Genomic DNA, 20,078 nt, shown 5'->3' on the forward strand with positions numbered 1-20,078 from the left:
CTGGATATATGGCCAACCAATGTGCACTTGAAAGAAAAGCATGTTCTGAAGAGCAGGTTCATTTAAAGAACAATTGACATTTTAAATGGACAAACATTTAACTTGAATTAGGGACCAGAATATCATAGAAAATATTTAATTTGATCAGTAGGTTAATATCAAGCAACCACATAGCAACATGTTAAAAACACTTATAATACCTTACCAACCCACATATCTATGGGCTAAAAGCCACTCAGAACATCTTAGCAATATTATAAAAATGCACCCAGAACCCCCAAGCGACCATATAGTAACATTCTAAAAAATATTCACTTTAGCAACCACCAAGCAACATTCTAAAAACGCTTAAAAACACATATTGGAAACCATATAGCACCAGGTCAAGAATTCACATTGATCAGTTTTGCTGATTAATCGTCAGAATAGCCGATTATACTAGAGGTTGAGAATTGTTTCGATTAGTTTGAGGGATTAATCCGCACTCATAGTCGATTACACTAGAGGTTGAGAAAAGTATTGATTAGTTTTTGCGATTAATCATCACAATAATCGATTAAACTAGAGGTCCAGTATTGTGTTGGTTAGTTTGCCGTTTAATTGGCACGGATAGTTGATTAGTGTTGCCGATTAATCTGCATCAATAGTTGATTAAACCAGAGGTTGTGAATTCGGATTGATTAGTGTTGCCCATTAATCTGTACCGGTAGTCGATTGCTAGAACAATCGGTTAACGACAGATGTCCACACCCAGTTTTTCTGGGCTGTGCCAGTTTCAACTCACAGTTTTTCATTAAATAACTGTGAGAGCTACAATATAACATGCTTTTTCTCGTCGTTTTGCTCTGTTTTTCCAAACAGTGAACTTTAAACTCACTGATGCCAGTTTGTTCATTCCTAAAGTGAACTTTTGCCTGTTGGCTGAATAAATAAACCGTTTTAGATCTGTTAGTTGTCCTAGATGCCACGCAGCATTGCACTTTTTGTCTCGTGCGACTGCTGTATTTTGTTATTTTGATTAGACAGTCAATCAATCAAGTGTTCTAAAATAGAAGCAAATAGTGTGTTAATAAAATCTAATGACATCACAATGGCATCACTTGCAAGCTACATGCTATTGCGGCAATAATATTTTTATAGGTCCTTCAGTTCGTCGTTCACAAATCCCTCTTTTTACAGCTTGAACATTCCACTGATAAGGCTGTTTAGGTTAGGAGGACGGTTAATTTAAGAACTGTCTGGGACGACTGTGAAACATTTTCACAGTGAAGAGTAGCAGACTCTGATCCACTGACATACTGACATGTGTTCGTTGATACATCTGCTCCCCAGCTCCAGTATGCAAACCCTGTGGCTGTAAAAGATCACGCTAGCACACTCAAGATCGCTTAAAACAACCTTCTGGAAGCAACACAAACACTTCAGGAAGGACTATGTCTGAGTGCCTCGACAACACGCCGGTGATGGAAAACAAACATGCCGTCATGTTAACAGCTTTACAAGTCACACGGCGGTCCTGTCTGCAGTCTCTCACCTCAAATGACATGCTCTCAGACAGACTTCTACAACCTCATGTTGTGAGATGTCTGTTTGAATCGTCTGTACCATCAACTTGAATATACAATTCTACACAAACATTTCTAAAGATTAACTTTTAGTAGGTTATATATTTTTGCCCCTAAAAGCAACAATAGTGGAATTGAGCATTCACTATAAAGTACCAAGTATTATCAGATTGTAATCAAAATAATTTCTGATATCGCCCAATTTATTGTTTATTCGTACTCAAAACGCTTATGCAAATGTATTTATCATGCCCTAAATTCATCTGATAACTCATTTTTTTTCAAACAGACATTGTTTTGCTGGATGACTATTTTTAACTTGCATTGGTGTCTTAAAATATTATGCTCTTGATGTGAAATGCTGAAAATATATCAAGACAAGAGCTAACAATGGTGGGAAAGGATAATACATTTGTCTATGAAATGTCTATATAGACTAACGACCAAAAAAATGGTCCAGCAGAAAGCAAGAGCATGTCCTGTGTGAATGCACCCTGGGCAGTGAGATCACACACTGTATTTTGAATATGATGAACAGCACAGGCACACCATCATCATCATAAACGACAGATGAACTTATGAATACCTCACATCTATAGGCGCGGTGGCGGGTGCCCGTTTGTGCGAGACGGAGATGAGAAAGAGGGGGTTGGGTGGACTGATGGCTTCCTCCTTAGGGAAGTGGTGCCTGAGAATGCACTCTCAGGGAGTGCCAGTCAGTCAAGCCTGATTAAACTCTGGGATGATGGGGGGAAAAACCAGAAGAGAGAGACACATACACTATATGATGCTGTTTATAGCCCATCTGAGAGTGAGAGTGGAACATCACCACATCTGCCACATCGCCTCAAAACAAACCATAACTAACAATCAGTAATTACCATTCGAAAAATGCCAAACAATCGGCCAACCATAGCGAGAACTGTATCGCGTGACATCTGCAAATCAGAACACATCACAACAAAGAACTCATAAACTTCACATAAACTCGTACAATTAAAAGGCACAAGGTCATACTTCATTCTTTCCCCACCTTTATTGACATTATTTTTTTTTTTTACACAATGCTTCTCTACCACTGCCAAGTTAAGGGATCAACGTTTTCACTGCTATACGGTATTACAATGAAATAGTACAGTATAATATGGTAGGGGGTGCTGTCACAAGTAGTATAAATAGTACAGAGCTTCAGGATCCAAAAGTAAGTGAAGAAGAAGATTGAGTAGATAGTTGAGTATGGACAATATCTAAGTTAACATGATCACCAAACACGGGAAAAATGTTGGTGGGCACAAAGAGGTATATAACGGAGTAAGCTTTGGAAGTGTTGATTGGCTTGGACTGCACATTATGGGTGGGGAAAATTCAATTTTAGGATGCAACGCGATGTCAAGTCAAGGAAACAGTCTGTCAATAATGCAAAATGACAATTAAATGCAGTTCATCATTGAATTCAGTGATGTGATCATTCAGCTCAGTTCAGTTTAAATAGTATCTTTGCAATCATTTGCAATCAAGTAAACGAAGTCAGCGATGTGAGTGGGATTCAATTTGTGAAATGATTTGCAAATGTCAAAAATAGATTTTCTACAAGTTACTTGATAATGTAGTATTGACAGAATGCAAAAGAGGGAACTCTTTAGTGATGAAGTGAAGCGGCTGGACAGTCTGTGGCTGCATGTCAGACACATGATCTATTATTTTTGTTAGTGATTCAGAACATGTCTGTGTTCATTACTATAGGTATGCTGCTACAGGCACACATTTCTTTTCCTGTCATTTCTTTGCAATGCTGGGACATTTGCTGGCAAATGTAAACTTCCAGATGACTTCCATCACTTCCATTTGTTTTATTAATAAAAAACATTTCAAGTAAATTTATTATTGATAATTACAAATACTTTGCTGCAATAGTCACAGTTACAGAAAAAAATTATCGTTTAATCATCGCATCAAAGCCCTATGTATCGTAATCAAACCATTGATTACTAAGATGAGGGAACATCTTAGTTCCCTCATCTTTGGTGGCCACGATTTACTAAGATGAGGGAACAATTTAGCACAACATGGCCACGATTTACTGAAAGGTGCAAAATTTTCTAAACTAAGTGAACAAATTAGCACAGAGAATGATTTGACTGGCAAAAAGGAAGTTGAACATGACGCCGTGTGAGTAAATAAACAATTAAGGCACTGGCAATCACAAGAGGCCATGTGACCGGGTGGCAGCGATGTCCCCATGCGCTTGCGCACACAAAATCTGGTCAGCTCAGATAAAAGCCCACAAGTAGTTGGTACAGGGACCAATGCCAGCAAAAGCTAGTCAGTAAACAATAGTTCAGAATCTCAGTGCAACAGAACAGGAATAACAACTCTGTTTGATTATGTAATACTTGAGTTTGTCTGCAAAAGTCATTAAGAGTCTGAATGGGCACCAAAGGAGAAGCAAAGATGTTCAAAATTCGCAAATGGCACATGCACCGATATCTGTTCTGCCCATGTTCTGAAATATTTCTACTCACGTTAAACGTACACTTTGTGTTTAGCTGGTGGGGGATACAAAACATCTATTATTACGACTTGACTCGAGGGTTGCTCAGCTATATGGTACAAACTGCCATTCATAGGCATGCTATTGAAAACAGGCACAATTCATTTACAAATCCATCTAGGGAGACAATCGGCACGGCATCCGTCACTTCCTGGCACCGCCGATGCTAAACACCTCGGAAAGCGCGAGAGCACAGTTAGAGAGTAATTAATTATCTTTCGGGGGAAGGAAGTCATTGTCACTCAACATGGATTTCAATATAGCCACAAACGAGGCACAGCCACCAAATACAGCTGGCAAGACGAGCACGGTCGCATCTGGAGAAAATGAGCGTGCATGACTGACTGATTCAGTTTATTCATTTCTTTCCAAATTTGGATGGATGAAATCTTGCTCATACAAAGTCCTTGAGAAAGCTTTGGAAGTATATCAACATCCGACAGCCTCACAATTGACTTTTGATAATGGATTGTACTTAAAACTTAGAGGAAACAACAGTATTTCAAAATCATATTAAAATGGGACTACACAATTTTAAATTAAATTATTTCCAAATAAAAACTAAAAAGGTTTGCTTAAAAACAAAACAAAACAAAACAAAAAAACATTCAATTTCAGACAGCATCTCCTTCTTCGGATATTTTAAAATGCATTTTGTTAAAAAGGCAGTATAAGTATCTTTGTTAATTAAGCATCATAATGAAGATTTTTAGAGGTTAAATTTATAAAGCGCTTGATTAAAATGCTACGGCAAAATAATCTATATTCCAAATAATCAAAACATTTACATGAACTGAAAATCTTATCTACCTCATGTTATACATCATTTGAAGGTCAATGTTTAAAACCCAAAATAAATATATACACATACACATTTCTATAAAATCGTATATATAAAAACTTTGCTAAGGGTCAATACCAGTTCATAAACAGGGCAAACGAGAACAAGGTCATTAAGCAGGTTTTATTCGACTGCTATTAATGAAGGCAAAGGAAAAGACTCAGCCTTTGTGCGGCCTGTCACTGCGCAGTATTATGCTCTGTTGAGAAGCTTTTCCTGCCTTCCACTTCGTGCAAGACAATACAGTGAACAATGTCCCATAATCATATAATTAGAGTGCAATACAAGACATAATGCCTCAAAGTGTTAACAAGTCTGCATCGTTTGACAGAGAGTAATTTTCCAGTTCTAACTCCCATAAGATTATCAAAAGCAATCAATTTCCATAAAGGTTTTCCATGCAAGGATGTATTTCTTGCCCGTTTTCTCTTAATGTCTTTCTCAATCTGTAATTCTCTCAGATGACTAAATGTGGTGAAAGAGGGTGGTGCTGGGACATAAATTATTTGCTTGTGGTTTTGACAGAGAGACTTTAAATAGACACTAACAGATGAGCTGCTGAGATTCTAAGGCTACTCTCCAAAACAAAAAATAAAAGCTGTATAACAATATATGTTATAATTATAAATACTTATAAAAATGACTATATCGGGATCATACAGAATATGCTTTTTTTCCACTCGTCAAAAAAGAAAAAGAAAAAAAGATTTATCTTGCATTAAAGTGCCCAAATTCACATTTGAATTTTAAAACAAATAAAGAAGTAATGTAAATATATATTAAAACCAAAAATAAATAAAATATGAAAAATGTTTCGCAATATCCTTAAATTCTCAAAATTTTAGTTATAATAAAGCAGAGTCTCGTGCCTTTTGCATTTAAATCTTTATTACGCGCAATTCAACAGGTCTTAAATAACTTTGTTTTTCTGCCTATATAGTGCATATATAATGTTGCCTTGTTTATCTAAAGTTCCTCTTTTTTTGGTTTTAAATCTAGCCAAAACCCATGTGTTGCATGTGAAACACAGTAGGCTTTAATTAGTATACATTTATTGTGAAAAGACTGCATTTCCATGTCAATCCATGTTAAATTTTACCATGAACAATGCGCTGTCACTTTAATTCAGAGCAAGCAGCACAGCAAAAATAGACTCGGTACGTAAACGATCGCTGCACTGCTTCACACGCACTGCTCCTGGAACGCACTGACGGACCGCAACTGCGTGCAGTATGAATGCTGGAATCCGTTAACATGGGTGCATAAAAAAAATGCAATGCATACGGATTATGTGTGAAACAGGCGTCAGCGCTAAATTATCTTGAAATACATGCCGCATGAGCACATTTAATTGAAATAAGTAATTTCAAAATTTGAAGCAAAACAAATTTTGCGAAACTATACTACATAAAACATCTGAACGAAACAGCAGATGAGGTGAATGAGACGCAGATTCACTCTCTGCCAGTAGGTGGCGCTTATGAACAGCAGTGATAGTGTTTCCTGGGTTACCTCTGAAAACAAAGCAGAGCTGCACTAATGAAAACTACTTAAATATTCATCTTTCAGAGGCTAGATGAAAAGAAAATACCACAAACTTTTCTAAAGATACATTCATATAAACTCATACTCTAATTGCATCACGATTAGTTTGACATCTCAACTGATTTGAATCGTGACATATTTGAATCGATTTTCAACCGGCTCGCAGTTAATCATTTCATCCCTAGTAAAAACAGGCCCTTAAAATAAAGCATTACCAACCTGTTAAATAAAATAACTTACACTGTTGTGCACAATAACATTTTAGTATTAGGCGACGTTATGTCAACTTTTGTGTGCGGCCAGCATCAATAATACAGTTAAGTGAATGAGACAGAACACATAAATATTTATATCGCTCCTGTCTGCACATCATCTGTTGTGAAAGATCAACTAAAGGTGTCAGCTGCAGTGATCCAGTGTAACTTTAGCAGGCGCTACAGAGTTTCCACCGCCTCCCTCCATCTCAATCTCTCCGTCTCCTCTCACTCCTGCCTCTTCCTGGAGAAATGACCTAGTTCCAGGTGCCTGGCTCTGACACGCAGTGCGAAAAAATCCACTTTCACTAGCTCCCTCGCGCCACTGCGCTCCTCAGATACGAGTCCCACAGTTCTTCAGCCCTGACATCAAACATCAGGCAGGAGCGCTTCTCTCCGGCCCAACAAAATGGAGGAGAAGCGCCTTCCCCCGAGAGCAAACACATCCCGGCCAAACGTTCAGCTTAGTTCACGTCGCGGATTCTTTCTCTCACCTTTTTTGAAACCCATCTCACGCTCTCTGTTAAAAGTCAGGGTAATATTTAGCACTGGAAATTCAGAATCTGGAATCCGTTGCGCTTTCTACCTCAGAAAAGCAACCGAGTCTGGCTGCCTCTGTGACCAATGCATTTGGAAGCTGAAAATTTGATACAAAGAATACAGAATTAAATATTTCCAGCAAACACATTTATGATATTCATGCATGCTCCTCTGAAAGGGCCTCTGTCGGAATAAACGTGAAATGCGACACGGAGACTCGCTTTGTTTTTGTCGGCGGGTTATTTAGTGAATTGTTTTCTCTAGGCTCGCTAAAGCATATTTACATCTAAGCGTTTTCCTCTTTGCTGTTCAAATAAAGGTTCTGCTGTGGTCATCCAAGACGGAATTGGATGAGGCTGTTGTCGAACGGGGGCAGAGCGGAGTGGCGCGTCTTTCCGCCATCTGTCTCTTCTAGTTATTTTACGGCCTCAGATTTGATCCCCTGAGTTGGCCAAAGCTAATTACACTGGACAAACCATATCCATATCTAAATACTCACAGCGGATTGCTTTCCATTATTGGCATGCCAGACAGGCAGAAAAGCTTCTATCAACACAGAGGGAAAGGGAAAAGCGTAAACAACCCGGATTTCCAACCTGCACATGAGGATGCCGGAAAGGCCAAACTGCTGTCATCCTGACATGAGACACACGGAGAACTGCTAAATGTAAAACGGCTGACTGTATGTAAACAGCTCCTAAACCTTTTGACCAATGATTTTCCATAACTTTGGATAACTGGACAAATATTTTTAAGAATGGTTTTATAGAGGCCACAAAAAAAAAAACGATTATATATATGAGTTTATAAAACTAATTTAAAAACAAAGCTTTTTAATGTAAAAATTATTTTGTATTAAATCTACAATATTTGAAATTTTATTGTTGAGGATAACCCCTTGAGAGGAAACATCTCGTTTTCGAGGGGGTCCTCATATATCTAAAATCTAAAATATAATAAAGTAAATATAAAATAAACACAGCAATTAAAACAAATATTTGTTAAACAATATATTAAATAAAGATAATGCTAAACATTTTTAACATAACACAATATAATAAGATAATACAAACAAAAATAAAAGTATTTAAATTAAATGCATAAATTCAAATATTATATAATATAATTATAATTAATTAATATATAATTATATATTACTATTGTATTATATAATATTAAAATATCTGATACTATCTATCTGTGTGTGTGTGTGTGAGAGAGAGAGAGAGAGAGAGAGAGAGAGAGAGAGAGAGAGAGCCTGGACCACAAAATCACTCATAAGGGTCAATTTTGTGAAATTGAGATATATACATCATCTGAAAGCAGAATAAATACACTTTCAAATGTTGCATGGTATGTTATGATACCAAGATACCGTTATGGCCGAGAGACAACTACTTGAAAATCTGGAATCTGAGGGTGCAAAAAAAAACAACTAAATATTAAGAAAATCACCTGTAAAGTTGCTTATACTAATCAAAAATCAAGTTTTTGTATATTGAGGATATATATATATATATATATATATATATATATATATATATATATATATATATATATATATATATATATATATATATATATATATTTACGATTAATTTACAAAATATCTTAATGGAACATGATCTTTACTTAATATCTCAATGATTTTTGGCATTTTGACCCATACATCGTGTTTTTGACTATTGCAGCAAATATCTCCCAGCAAATAGTGCTCCAGGGTCACATATAAATATATTAGTCAAATTAATAGATCTAAAAAATTCTTCATATTAATTACTTAATTAAATACACAGCAAAATCTAAATAATTTCAACCCCCTTAATATTGCTATCAGAAATAGTTAACTGGTAACCTGCAAAATACTAATGTTTAAAACTAATTTTTTAGTTTTTCATGTTTCCAGGTCTTGCATGACCCCTTCTAAAAAGAATAAGATTTTATTCGTTTAAGATTATAGATCCTGCGCAACAACAACAGGACAACAAAGAACATCTGTGAAGCCAAAAACCACGACGCAGCAGATGGATGCGCAACCTGTGTAAACAAAAACACCACAACCTGCAACTTCTGTTTGTTTAAGATCACATATCGTAACACGTCGTTCAGAAACAAAAGAAACGCGCCCAGAAACAGTTTGTAAAGCATTCGGTATCCAGCACCGAACATTTGCTCCAGTATTGAGCAGGTATCAGCGTTTTGTGGCGGTTTCCTTCACAGAATCAGATGGGAAGTGAATAGAGCTAGTGACTGAGAGAATAAGAGCAGTGTGTGTGATCGTACCACGCAGGTCATCCACAGAGCTCTCCTTTGTGAAATCCTTTATTTAATAACTCATCTCTAATCATGTGACAAGACGACTATTTGTACGGGGAGTTTTCGGAGACCCCTTTCCACTTATCTCTTTAGCAGGACAGACAAAGCATTCAGCCGTCTGCAAACTAGCGCTATCTTAAATCAGACGGCTTGTTTGGAAGAGACGTTTGCTCTCAGTCTGGCCAAAACCACAACAGCCACTCTCGGTGTAATCTTATAGCGTGAAGTCTACCGTGAATTCATAAGCAAAGGGAGTATATCCGATCGGCACTTAACAAAATAACATTAGCGTCCGATATCAAGAGTCCTTTCGCTAGCAAATATGGATTTAAATCTATACGGCGACACGCTACGGGGTTTATTAGTCGTTTTAATGCATCTTTACTCAGATGGAAGGGTCGTTTCCTCCTGGGCAGCGGCTGTGCAATAAATAGCACGGAGGTTGCGTGTAGCTCGAGGAGGAGAAACAAATGGCAAATCTTATGGCTCATTTTAAGCACGCAGCTCCAAGGTTAGCAGCGGCACCGAGGTGAGGCCAGGCGGAAATTGAGAGATGACGGAATGGGAACTGAATGATAAAAAGTGTCGAGCTGCTAGCAGGCAGACTGAAACGCAACGCTTTATTCTGTGTCAAAGTTTAGCCGGAAAAACTGTCGCTAGAGTCCCAATGGGAGCTTCCTCTATGGTAGTGATGAAAAATGAGGCACGTCTACACAAGGGTTGAGGGGAATGATGGCTGTCTGCTAATTGGTGTTCTAAATAGGAAGTCCTAAATTATTAGGCAGGTTTTGGATTCATCTGGACCCCAAAAGGACCTTTTTCCTAAAGGACACTCACATAAGACATACAGAACAAAAGGATATTTATATATTTGATTCTGCATCACAAAAGGATGCAACAAGCATACTATACTGATATATATATTGATATATATATTGTTATGGGGCTAAGTAAGCAATCAACCCTGCAAATTAATGCTTAAATGCTCTGTATATCGGTTCAGACAAAGTGAGTACAAATACAGAAATTCTGCTCCTAAAGGGCAAACTTTGCAATATTACAACATTTCCTTAAAATCGCATAAAAATTGAAACAAATGTAATTTCTACATCAGAGGCCTCCTAAAACAATATCTGAGAGGTCAAAAAAAACCTGCAAATTTTTTTCTATATTTGGGTATGAGAGGGTTAAAGACATGACTTCTTTTTACCCCATTTTACTATGCAAATGGTCTAAAAGCTAAAGCACAATATCTTATTACTTTGTACTATATTACACAATGTCTATATAATTATTATACTGTATTATAATATTCCTTAACTGCAAGTTTTTTTTTTTAACTAATAAAAAAATATTAAATTAAATAATTAAATTGGTCAAGTGAAAGTTTTTTGTTTGTGTGTGTGTGTGTGTATATCTAGTTCCAAAAAAAAAAAAAAAAGTAAGAGAAAAGCCTTTGTATAACGCATTTAATGGTTTACCCATAACAGGCATTGCCACAAGGTTATTTAATATCTAAACCAATTTTGTGTTGAATTTCCAGCATAGTGACACACACTGTTAGCGCGATGCAAAATGACTCACAGCGTGAAATAAGATTTTGTTCATCCCGCCCATTTCTAGTCGACACAGTTCCTGAATCACAGATAGTCCGGCACTTGCCCAGGGCCCCAGACAGGTGCTTAAGAGCTGCCCCCCTAAACACCCCGCTTCCATTTATGAGATGCGTCTGTCTTGACCTTTAATGAAATTATCAAGCCTCCCATTAAATTATGACACGAGGCGTGAGATAAGAGCCGTGTCTGCGCGTCAGGTGTCCCGGCCGGCCTGATCCTACAACACTACACATATAAGCACTGCTGTTCATTAGCTTGTACCTGTGACAGCCGAGCACTGAGGTAAAGTGATTACTGCCCATGTGTGGACATAGACCTGGCCAGATGATGCTGAACGCAGAGCATCTGGGTCATTCCTGCACTAAAGCACCTGATGATGTCATCTTCAGAACGATGATGTCATTAAAGAAGACAGAATTTAGGGTTTACTCTAAATACTAACAGGGAGGAAAGTAACATTGAGGACCCAGAATCTGATCAACTGATTATAAATCAAAACAATATTACTTAAAAAAATAAAAAGAATATTTCTCAATACATTATTTAATAAAAAAAGAAAAAAAGAAAATACCACCAAGGATGTGACAAACATGGCAACAATAGGGAGTTATTTCAAATTTACACCACTTAATTTTTATTCTGTTATAAAAACGGATTTGATTTCAATCTTCAAAAAAACTGCTATTATTTTAAAATGGAATTATTTTTTAAAAACCTGTAATTTTAGTACTATTTATCTACTATTATAGTATTTGATGATATTTAAATTAGCTTTATTTTTATATTTTCTTTTCAATTTCAGTTAATTTTTAGCAATTTTATTCTTTTGAAATCTGTATTAATATTTTACAACATTTAATATCAATCGTTTGTTAATTAATAGATTTTAAGTTATTCATTTTATTTATTTTATTTCCTTTTAGTTTTAGTAATTTATTATTATTATTATTATTATTATTATTATTATTATTATATGGCATTAAATAATTATTCATGTACTATAATAATAATAATAATAATAATAATAATAATAATAATAATTTGTATTATTATTATTATAATAAGTATAATTATAATTGTTCTAAATGATTTTACATCATTTTAAAATAATTGTAGTATCATTATTATTATACTTATTATAATCAATAAATAATCATTTAAAATCCTATCCAATAAATTAAGACATAAATGATGGGAATATGAAAATGTACTGTACAACAACAACCACCCATCAAGTTGTATAGTATGGTATAGTAGTGCCATTATTAAATCACTGTAGTCAGAAACACATAAATCCAAATGTCTTCACTCACAGCTCGCAAGAAGCGTTTCATGTGGCTATAGCAGGGAAATGTACCCGTTAGCTCTTTTATGAAAGTCTAAATGTGTATTTATAGGCTGAGGCACTTGAACCACGTTTATTGACTTAAGTTTCCATTACATACACTGAACCAGAATCCCATCCTAAATCACACTGAGATCAAAAGCAGCCAATGTTAGTTAGTCTAAAAGCGAAGGTTTACCTCATGCTTGGATGTGATGCAGTACAGTATTATAATGCCAGACACAATTACGGTTTAATACTGACTCAGATAAAGCACACGAATGAACCGGCCCAACAGAGCCTGACGTTTATGGGACTTTAGGGCTGAAGAAGACAAAATGTCAAAATTAAACAGTGGTTTCTAATAAATCCAGTGACATTTCAATGACATTTTTAGCAAGGTAAAAGACTTGAAATCAATAGACTCCATCTAAACATTTTAAAGATCATTAATTAGAAGACATCTGCAACACAAAATAAAAAAGGAGTAGAAAAAGAACCATCAGCACATGCAAAATAGCTTTGAACAGAAAAATCAACGGCGAATATTTACAGTATAAGACATTAAAAGAAATATGCTATATTACAATGACTCGTGACAAATAATTGTTGAGTACAGGTAAAATTCCCTTAAAAAGTCAAATATAATCACTGTAACAACATGGCCCCAAGTGACTTAGTTACCATTATTTTTATTTATAAATACTATACAGGGATATAAATAAAAGCTACTAAAATGAAACTGTATTCAATAAAGAAATTACATTTATTATTAATAATAGATCAAATTAAACTATTCTTCTACCAAACAGGCTTTTTACAGTTACAAGTGCGCATAAATCTGCCATTTTTGCAACAAGACAACGCATCCATCTTATAGTAGGCCTTCAGAAATGTCAGCGTCCTACATCAGATCTCAAGGAAGGTTTTTAGTAATTGATGATCTGCTAAATGCAAGTCAAGTTCCTTAAGATGGCCTAAAAAGCTGCATCAAAAATTGAATAGCGGTAAATTTAGCAAGTGCTCAGATGGTCCTAACACGTCAACATGAGTGCTCAGCGGTGGCGAGAAATCATCTAGCGGCTTCTGTCTGTCGCCGCTCCACAGAGGAGAGCAACACATCTGTTACCCAGGTAGAACACAGTCGTCTAATTAAAGGAGTTGAGCAAGACTCCAACACTCTCCCGGCTTCGTTCTTAATGACACGGGGCTTTGTTATCAAGCGCTTGTAATGCATCACAGGTCGACGCTCCAGCGGAGATACGATGCATCCCTACCCACCTCGTTCCAAGACAGCGGATTTACGGCAAACAGATTTAGCCATGATCAAACGTGGCTGAGGGCCGAGCCGCTCGTAAATCAGCCTCCCGGCCATTTCCACACCCACGCCGTGCTCTTCTGCTGATTTACGCCATTAAATTAGCTCCAATTTCCATCTCAATCGCGCTTGGATTTGAATAGAGCCAAAATGAGCCACAAAATGGTCGATGGAGTGGTCAGTTTTCACCTTTCAGACACGTTCCACTCGGACTGCTTTCTGAAGCTTCCATCTGCTCGAGACAAGATGCTAACATGGCAAAATATAAAAGCTGAGGGGAAAAAACCAAGGTGATGATGAAGAAGAAATTAAAATACTCGCAGCTCATGCATGATTATGAGGATTACAGCGACTCAGTTGATGGTGCTCATAAGAAAAGCGGCGTTATTGTGTGAGCTGGGCACACGGTTGCGGCGAAGCACGGGGATTTGACGCTTTTTACCAGGCATTAATCAATTTGAACACTGCGACAGGGACACTAATCTGCCGGATTCAATCATGTACCATACGTCTAAGACTGGGTGCAGAATGAGAATTTTCACCCTGGCATATTTAGCTTTATAAAACATAAACATGATCACACCGAATCACAGGCGGCATGTGTAATAGAATCTGTTTCTTCATTTCAAAATTGCAGAGTTGCATTTGCAATAGTATACTAGCATGCTACTTCACACATGAATATGGGATGTCTCTGTGTGCATGGCAAACCAGAATGACCGGATACATTTGCAAAAATGTGCACTGCAGAAAATACTGTATCCCACAATGCAACGATGAACAACCATTGTGTCATGCAAGATCCTAACCAAGCAGAATCCCATCTGATTTCTTGACAAATCAATCAGTGCCTGATTGGAAATCATAGAAGATATACTCTTTTCCTCAAAGTAATGTCTTTTAAATTACATATTACATTATAGCAGTGACGCAAAATTTGGTGTGTTTGATCATGTTGCTTTGTACTTTCAGTTAGCAAGTTAACAGCGCAAAATAGAGCAAATTGTTTGGGAAATGCTCTTTTGATTTGCAGGGATCGCTGTGGTGGAACAGGATCTTGCACGACACTAGAAGTTATAACAGTCATAATCCTTTTTCTTGATTCAGACTGCCAATAAACATTTGTACACAACATAAAAAAAGCAAAATAAATGTTTATATTTCCATGATGATAACTAAACTAAACATTCAACAGGAGTTAACTTGAAAACACTAGCTGTTCCCATTCATTTTCCAAATGTAATTTATGCAAGAAAGCCACAATAATACAATTACGAATAAAGAACATTTAAATTCTGTTTCCATTTCACGTGTTCAAGATAACAAAACAATTGTAAACTGGGGCTGCACGATAAATCGCATGCAATATTTAATGCACATCTTGTCAGTAAATGTCGGTTCTGTAATCAGCTGTAAATCTCCATGACCAGCACGCTTTCACATGGAGCAGAATTAACTACACAGAGCTGTTGTTCACTGACAAGCTGCGCAAAACCACGATCGCAATTTATCATGCAGCCCTATTGTAATTAAACAAAAAAAATCTAATTTTAATAAACTAAATGCATGTGGTTTAGAGACAAAATGTATTAAAAACTTCATAGTAAATAGCAGCCAATGCTATTTTTCAGTCATGTAACTCCAGGTGTTACTTTTAACAAACATTTTCTAGGAAAAAAAAAGTTTTCATCAGTTTTCTTAGCCATTTTTTTAATGAAATTTGGTGCATATGTGAAAAATTCCTACTAGAAAAACACAAGGATGGATACTCATGTAGCATATAAGAGTTTGAAATGTTTACAGTAGAATAATGCCTTCTGTTTTCACTATTTTTAATAAACAGCAGGCAGTATTGAGTATATATATATATATATATATATATAGAGTTAGTTCTGCATTCCAAACACAGCCAATGACTTCCTCTTTTTGTGAATACAGGAAACACAAGGTCGGGAGGATGAGAGGTCGGCACAGGAAGGGCCATTTTGGTGACATACTACATCTACCTTGAAATCCTTTTAGCCACTAAATAGACCGTACAATAAACTAACATAAAAGCACTCGATTAAGGATTCAGTGGCAGACACGCACATCCATTTGTGCATGTAACACAATGATATACATGCACAAATTCACCCACACTGCCGTCTCGGCAAAATGGTGTTCCATAAAAAACATTCCCTGACAACCTTGCGTTTATTTCCCAGCGGTCAGATTATCTCCTGGCCGTTTTTGCTAAGGTTCAGACCGCAGAATCCTCCGGCAGCCCTGCGGCTCTGTGACCAGCATGTGAAAATCACAGGTGCAGGGGAAAATAGCTGGATGTATTTATTTTCATTTGCCTTTGCACTTGCTGCTAAATATCTCAGCCGGCCGGAAATGGTGCCAGGCTACCGGTTTAAACGCTTGCTTGTAAAAAGTACAACAGGAGGGAGAGAATTCCTGATAGACCAGGCATGGATTACTGCAGTCAAAGCCACAGGCACAAATGCTGCGCTGTGTTGTGCACAAATGGGATGTAAAACTAGATCTTTACATTATAAGGAGACAACATGATTGTTTGTGTGGAACACTAGGGTTAGAAAATAAGGGGGAGGCAGAGGCAAAAATACAACGGAAAATCATAATAAAGTGCAAAACCGCCTATGGAATTATAAATGTTGTGGTAAAAAAAATGTCTTTGGACGAATTCCTTTTTTTTCATTCTTAAATATCACTGGTAATAGCAACAATGTGAGAATTTGTGTTAATAAAGTGATTACATTTAAATATTTTACATAAAATGGATGCAATGGTTAAACAAAAAAAACTGTTTATGGTTTAATAAATAAATAAATACATACATAAAGCTTAAATTTAAATGCTGGGGGGGGGGGGTATTACACAAAATAAAAAAATTACCCTGCATAAATCTGAGGTATATGCCCCTAAAATACATTTTTAATTCAATTAAATGCCCCTAAATAAGTTTCATTTTTTTCATGATTAAATATTACCGATACATTGATACATACATGCATACATACACCTACCCCTATAATTTAGAAATGTTGCAAAAAAACTTCCCATGCATACATTTGAAGTATGTGACAAAAAAAGTATATATTTTTTTAAATTCTTAAATATTACTGGTAAATGATACAATATGTATTTTACATGGAAATAAATGAATAATAAAATGACTACTGTAATGGACTTTTTGTTGGGATTCCTGCTAAGGACATACAAAAGTTGCAGTACATCCAAAACAGCGCGGCTAGAATCCTAATGAAAGTAAGGAAATTTGAACATATCACCCCCATTCTGAAATCACTCCATTGGCTCCCTGTTTCTACCCGGATTGAATACAAAATCATTTTGTTAACTCACAAATGTATTTTCGCCAGGCACCATCATATCTCAAAGATTTGATCAATTTGCAACTTTCAAATCGTACCCTCAGATCATCAGGAAGCATGCTCCTTCAAGTTCCTTTCACCAAGCTTTGTACTATGGGGGGTCGAGCTTTTTGCTCTGCAGCCCCACAGCTTTGGAACCATCTTCCTGTCCAGTTGCGAGTCACACAGAGACTGGACACTTTTAAAGCAAACCTAAAGACTTTTTTATTTAGGAAAGCATATCATTGCTGAGCTGTCATGTTTTAGTAATTTGTGATGTTTTGATCTTGTTATTTTATTGTAGCACTTTGAGATTCCCCCAATGAAAAGTGCATTATAAATAAAATCTATTATTATTATTATTATTAATACCATGAAAATAACTTCCTAAAGGAAATGTTACTTTAACATTACTGTCCAATGGGTCAAAAGACAACAGAAGTCACTATGAAAGCACTTTGGTTTGATTTCCTCAGTTCAGTTCATTGCCCATCAGTTGAAAACCATAGTTTTGAATGCTTAGAATACATCCATGAATAGCACACACAATTTGAGGTATCATTCATGTCTATAGCACAAACAGCAAAGAGCCACTTAAGAGACAAAGTTTAGCATTACTATCTATGAGCAAATGTAACAGCCAATTAAAGTTTTGCTAAAAAAGACTGTACATATGCGGGATGATTCAGAGAAACTAGATTGTAACAAAACTCTCCAGTATTTTGACTCCAGGAGTCCAAATGACTGACTCGACTTGCTGCCAACTAGGGACAGGAAGCACTAAAGACTCATGGGTGATTTCCGTACAGCTTGAGAAAAGCGGCTTGCTGTCTCTTTTCTCCTGCCAAAACAAACAAGCCATTGCGAGGGGAGATATGGAGCAATTACCCAGCCTTCTCCTGTATTCTCTACACCACATTACAGCAGGTAGACCAACACTCTCAAAACCACTGTACACAATCACCACAACAGGCCTTTCGCAGACCGTTTACAGAGAGATAAATTATGCTTTCTGTGGCTAAATGAGTTATATGTAATCATCTATTCATATGCCAATGAAAGACTAGAAACATAGGGTAAAAAAACACTTCTTTATTGTGTCAAGCTAGCATGTTCAAACGCAAAGCTGTTTTGGTAACTAGCATGTTTACTAAGAGTGGAGAAGTGAAAATTCTTTGAAATACAGGAAATATAGCAATAGATGTTAAACATTTAACTGGTTGAGTCGTAAATTAGAAAAAACGGATACATTTAGTTTCTAATGATTCATTGTTTGATTAAAAACACAGTAATCCAATCTAACTCTAGACTGGAAAGTTCCGTTTTCCTTGGAGTATGAGCTAAAGCCTTCCACACTTCCTCCACATCTCCTGTTTATGCGGGAACAAACAGAACATATATGAAATCATAACTACCAGCCTCTAAGCGGGTCTCTCCCTAACACCGAGCGGATTCGTACACAAACCATTTACCACTTCATCCTGACAGAATGTTTGCAAGAAAATACAAACATTACGATTTCCCCGCACCCCTAGTTTATTATGACTCGCGGTCAATACGAAGGCCATATGGATGATGGAGCGTTTCTGTAACATTATATAATCTCCATCAACAAACAGAGCTGCTTATTATCAGCCTGACCACAAGCGGTGTATTCTGTTTATTAACCACGAACAATCGCACGACTGTTAGCCAAGAACTCGAATCCAATCTCCTGTGCATCCCGTGTTTCCAAACAGTCTGATCTGCAGCGATCCAACGGTATATCAGGACATGTTTAGACAAATAATCCCAAACAGGACGCGTCCCACAGGGCTGACCCCAGCACCCTCATTCCGATTGGAGAATGGATGCGTTCGCTTTCATATTCTCCAGCTGGGAGCAAGAACGGCGAACTCACACAAAACCATAGCATATTTTCCTCCCCATCTACCTCATTTTAATTATGAAGTCTGCTGAGAAAGAGCCAAGTCAGCTTCTCAGAGCAATTTCATCGGCCCTCACATCTAATCTAATTCCGTTAATTCTCTCAGTGAACTGTAACTTCAAGCAGTCGTGGATAAAAAGTTCCCCAAGATGACCTAATATAAGGCATGTATCAGGCCGGGTGGCTGCTGAGTAATGTTAAACTTTAATGCCGACTGGGTTTCGCTCTCTCTCTCTCTCTCTCTCTCTCTCTCTCTTTTCATACACAGCTTGAACTATTTACGACCGGCCGAAAAAACGACTCCACCCTCTCGTTTTGGCTCTCTTGAGATCCAGTGTGCATATATGGGCCGAAATGCTAGCTATGAACAAGTCAAGCTGTTGTTTGAGGGGGAAAAATGTAGTAACTTCTGTGGAGAACCATCATAAACTCATCACCAGTGGGCATATTATTCTTTAAACATCCCCAGCTGTTGCCTGCTCCGGTCTGGATGACGGAGTCACAAGGTGGTGCTTTTTTTGTGGCTTTATTGGTGGTTTTTTTGTGTACTTGTTGGAATGAGGGGAAAGGTGCTTTTTTTTTAAGTTGCAGTCTATGTGCAAAACGCCATTCTTTTAAGATCCAGACAAACGGCTAATTCAAGATAAGATATTTAGACTCACTTCAGGTTCATCTGACCCACATCAGAAACACTGGCTTCAAAAACAGCCCTGAGGAGCGCAACAGAGTGTAACAGAACGCAGGGGTCTAGAGATGAGTGTTAAAAATGTATTGACTAAAAAACATCACACACATGGAAGAACGCTTAAAAAAAAAAAAAAAAAAGAAAAAAAAAAAAAAAAAAAACCTGTGAGATGACACGGGAGTCAAAGACGTCAGTCTGTATGCGTAGGGCTGTGCAAAC

General features: G+C 36.9%; 1 protein-coding gene across 1 annotated transcript in view; it reads right to left on the reverse strand.

Annotated features, from left to right (window-relative positions):
- The window catches only part of plxna3 (plexin A3), a 157,109-nt gene that overhangs the window by 119,995 nt on the left and 17,036 nt on the right, over positions 1-20,078 (reverse strand). The gene's annotated exons all lie outside the window — the stretch shown is intronic.

Source organism: Carassius gibelio, chromosome B8 (genome assembly GCF_023724105.1).
Source record: "Carassius gibelio isolate Cgi1373 ecotype wild population from Czech Republic chromosome B8, carGib1.2-hapl.c, whole genome shotgun sequence".
NCBI classification, from domain to species: Eukaryota; Metazoa; Chordata; class Actinopteri; order Cypriniformes; family Cyprinidae; genus Carassius; species Carassius gibelio.